Source organism: Carassius carassius, chromosome 1 (assembly GCF_963082965.1).
Source record: "Carassius carassius chromosome 1, fCarCar2.1, whole genome shotgun sequence".
NCBI lineage: Eukaryota > Metazoa > Chordata > Actinopteri > Cypriniformes > Cyprinidae > Carassius > Carassius carassius.
Genome location: NC_081755.1, coordinates 19,838,092 through 19,842,854, shown reverse-complemented (window position 1 = coordinate 19,842,854; position 4,763 = coordinate 19,838,092). Strand labels below are relative to the sequence as shown.

Here is a 4,763-nt window from a genome sequence, read left to right as displayed (position 1 = left end):
AAAAAAAAATAATTTTAATGGGGAAAACAGCTAATAAATATTGTAAAAATACTGCAGAGTATCATAAAATCCCCTCACAATTCTAAATATTTAGCAAAAAAAGAAAAATAGTATTGAACAAAAACATTACATTAATTTCCCTTTTTTAAGTACCATGTATGACCCAAAAAATAAAGGAGCTAAAGAGGTTAATTTTAAAGAGAAAATGGATCATAAAAGTTTTATAAATATAGTGCATAGTGTCATAAAATGTTTAATAATTCTAAATAATGAACAGAAAATATTATGGGATCAGAAAATGTATGACGTAGATTTTTCAGAGGAAAAAAATAATAATAATAAGAAGAAGAAGAAATAAAGTGAATTCAGGTTGTTTCAAGTGTGACCCAAAAATGTATAAAATTAAATGGTTTTATTTTAAAGGTAAAATAGTTCATAGAAGTTTTATAAATATTGCGTAGTGTCATAAAATCTTTTAGTAATTCTAAATAATAAACAGAAAATATTATAGAAAACAAAAATAGATTACAATGATTTTGCTTGGAAAAAAGTAGTATTTTAAGTACCAAGTGTGACCCAAAAATAAATGAGCTCAAGAGTTTAATTTTAATGGGAAAAAACAGCAAATAAAATTGTTATAAATATTGTACAGTATCATAAAATCACCTCAAAACTGTAAATATTAAACAAAAAATATTGATTAATATGATTTCCCGTAAGACAAGTATTAAAAAAAAGTATTTACTAAAAGTATTTTAAGTACCAACTTTGACCAAAAAAAAAGGATCTAAAGAGTTTAATTTTAAAGAATAAATTGCTCAATAATATTGTATAAATTTTACAAAGCATCATAAAATCCCCTCACAATTCTAAATATTATTCAAAAAATATTATCGAACAAAAACATTACATTAATTTCCCTTTTTTAAGTACCAAGTATGACCAAAAAAACAAACGAGCTAAATAGTTTGATTTTAAAGAGAAAATAGTTCATGAAAGTTTTATAAATATAGTGCAGTGTCATAACATTTTTAATAATTCTAAATATTTAATAACTAAAAATTAATAATAATAAGAAGAAATTCAGGTTGAAATGTGACCCAAAAATGTAGAAACTACATAGTTTAATTTTAAAGGATAAATAGCTAATAAAAGTTTTATAAATATTGCTCAGTATGATAAAATCTTTTAGTAATTATAACTAATAAATAGAAAATATTATTGAACAAAAATACAGTACAATGATTTTCCTGAGGAGAAAAGTTACATTTCAATTATCAAGTGTGACTCAAATGAAGGAGCTCAAGAGTTTAATTTGAATGAAAAAAAAAAACAGCTAATACATTTTTTTACAAATATTGCATAGTATCATAAAATCTCCTCAAAACTAAATATTAAACAAAAAACAAAAAAATTAGAACAAAAATATAAAAAATTTGTTTTCCTGAAAAAAAGAAAAGAGTTAGTTTTCAAGTATGAAGCGTACAGAAGAGGATCAGGACCAAACAATAATAAAAATAAAACCATCTCGAGATTAAAGTCATTATAATACGAGATTAAACTAAAAGTTACATTTTGAGGAAATAGTGAATATAATATGTTGAGAATAAACTCATTAAACTACAAGAAAAAAGTGAGATTTTGAGAATAAAAGTCAAATAAAATGTTGAGAATGAGCCGATGAATATGAGAGAAGAAAGAGAGAGAAAGAAGAGACACAGAGTTGATCTGATCCAACACGAGACACACAAGACCAAGCTTTGAATCAGATTTACTTCATTTTCATCACAATAACAACATTTCACATCAGAGAAAAAGAGATTCAGAATCATGGACTGATTTTATTATTAAACTAAGACTGGATGAACTCCTGAAAATAATATGACACAACAGAGGAAATATGAGATATTATTTTACACATATTTATCAGTGTGTGTGTGTGTGTTTAATGTGTGTGTGTGTGTGTGTGTGTGTGTGTGTGTGTGTGTGTTTAATGTGTGTGTGTGTGTGTGAGTGTGTGTGTGTGTTTAGTGTTTGACGTGACACAGAGACACTGAAGAGTTTGTATAATAAAGTCTAAATCCAGCGAGTAGAGGTTGAGTGAATGTGTGTGTGAATGTGTGTAAGTGTGTGAGTGTGTGTGTGTCAGAGACGCTGTAGAAGGACAGAGAGCCGCTCGACTCGTCCAGAAACACTGCGACTCTCTTACAGGAGTCTGGAGCAACAGAGATACAAGTCTCTTTATTATTGTGACGAGCAGTGAATCCTTGATCAGAGCAGATCAGACTCCAGGAGATCTCATTAATCTTGCTGCCGCGTTCTGTATTAATTGTAAAGGTTTGATAGAACTGGCTGGAAGACCTGCCAAGAGGGCATTGCAATAGTCCAGCCTGGACAGAACAAGAGCTTGAACAAGGAGTTGTGCAGCATGTTCTGAAAGAAAGGGCCTGATCTTCTTGATGTTGAATAAAGCAAATCTGCAGGATCGGTTTTAGCAATGTGGTCTGAGAAAGTCAGCTGATCATCAATCATAACTCCAAGGTTTCTGGCTGTTTATGAAGGAGTTATGGTTGATTTGCCTAACTTGATGGTGAAATTGTGATTAAATTATGGATTTACTGAAACCACTGCAGTTCTGTCTTGGCAAGGTTGACTTGAAGGTGATGGTCCATCATCCAGTAAGAAATGTCTGTTAGACAAGCTGAGATGTGAGCAGCTACCGTCAGATCATCAGGATGGAATGAGAGGTAGAGTTGGATGTCATCAGTATAGTAGTGGTATGAAAAGCCATGTTTCTGAATGACAGAACCTAATGATGCCATGTAGACAGAGAAGAGAAGTGGTCCAAGAACTGAGCCCTGAGGCACCCCAGTAGTTAGATGTTGCGACTTGGACACCTCACCTTGGACACCTTGTTAATTTTGTTATGGTAGTATGTCCTTTTAGCCGTGGAGACATTATCAGAGAAGGAATAGAGGAGTGACTGATGCACATTAAGGTCAGTAGTATTTTTGGATTAGCGCCAAACCCTTTCAGCAGCTCTGAGCTTAGAACTGTGTTCGCATAGAACATCAGATAACCAAGGGACAGAAGGGGGTGTTACGGGCTGGCCTGGAAGAAAAGGGGCAAACAGTGTCTAAACAAGATGTAAGAGTGGAGCAGAAAGTATCAGTAGCAAAAGATACTAACAGTTTAGGGAAAGGAAGTGAAGATGAAACCATTGCAGATAGCCGGGAGGGTGAGAGTGAGCCTAGGTTACATCGAAAGATGACATGTGGAGGGGTAAGTGATGTGTCAGGGACCACGTTGAGGTTAAGAGTGAGGAGGAAGTGATCCGACGTGTGCAGTGGAGTAACCAGAACATGATCAGTAGAGCAGTGTCGTGTATAAATAAGGTCCAGTTAGTTACCTAATTGTTGAGTAGCAGTAGTTGACACTCGGTTGAGATCAAAATAGGCAAGCAGAGTATGGAAATCAGCAAACAGAGGTTTATCTATACCTCTCCAAGATACTTTAAAGGACCTATCTGATAAGTAAGACTCAAACTACTGGAGTGTGGTTCCTGAGATGCTCTTTGTCAGTAGGGTTGACAGGAGGATCTGGTGGTTAACGGTGTCAAAAGCAGCAGACAGATCAGGAAGAGAGGCGTGACTGATACGCATTAAGGTCAGTAGTATTTGTGGATTAGCGCCAAACCCTTTCAGCAGCTCTAAGCTTAGAACTGTGTTCGCGTAGAACGTCAGATAACCAAGGGGCAGAAGGGGTGTTACGGGCTGGCCTGGGAGATAAGGGGCAAACAGTGTCTAAACAAGATGTAAGAGTGGAGCAGAAAGTATCAGTAGCACTGTTAGCATCAAAAGATACTAACAGTTTAGGGAAAGGAAGTGAAGATGAAACCATTGCAGATAGCCGGGAGGGTGAGAGTGAGCCTAGGTTACATCGAAAGATGACATGTGGAGGGGTAAGTGATGTGTCAGGGACCACGTTGAGGTTAAGAGTGAGGAGGAAGTGATCCGACGTGTGCAGTGGAGTAACCAGAACATGATCAGTAGAGCAGTGTATAAATAAGGTCCAGTTAGTTACCTAATTGTTGAGTAGCAGTAGTTGACACTCGGTTGAGATCAAAATAGGCAAGCAGAGTGTGGAAATCAGCATACAGAGGTTTATCTAGATGGATGTTGGAATCCCCAAGCATAACTACAGGAGTACCATCCTCAGGAAAGGTTGAGAGCAACACATCTAATTCATCCAAAGATTTACCTAGCGGTCCTGGGGGTCGATAGACAACTACAAAATGTATTTTATGATGGTAAGTAACAGTAACTCAATGAGATTCAAAGGAGCTGTTAATACCCAAAGATAAAGGATTAAATTTCCAATCATTAGAGATGAGCAGACCAGTACCTCCACCTCTTCCAGTCAAACGGGGGGGAGTGGGAAAATGAGAAATTATTGGAGAGTGCTGCAGGTGTAGCAGTGTCCTCTGGTTTGATCCAGGTCTCTGTTAGGGCCATGAGATTAAGCTTTGAATGACTAATAATAGAAGTAATGAAATCAGCTTTGTTTACAGCAGACTGGCAATTCCAGAGACCAATAGAAAAAGAAAGTAGTGTATCAGCAAACATAAGCAAAGTGTGCAGGTTGTTAAGATTTCAATGACACCATACACAGCAACATAAACTGTTCAGGTTAATGGTGAAATCAGCAGTGTGAGGAGGAAATAACTGTTTTTGAGCATATATCACAGCATTTACAATAGTCCA

The 4,763-nt window shown here is 35.6% G+C and overlaps 1 protein-coding gene across 3 annotated transcripts in view; it reads right to left on the bottom strand.

Moving 5' to 3' along the window:
- Window positions 1-1,981: 1,981 nt before the first annotated feature.
- The window catches only part of LOC132141086 (NACHT, LRR and PYD domains-containing protein 3-like), a 174,726-nt gene continuing 171,944 nt past the window's right edge, over window positions 1,982-4,763 (bottom strand). For all 3 annotated transcript variants that reach the window (XM_059550301.1, XM_059550318.1, XM_059550311.1), the window contains one exon: window positions 1,982-2,142. The gene's annotated coding sequence lies outside the window, so the exon portion shown is untranslated. The remainder of the gene's footprint in view (window positions 2,143-4,763) is intronic.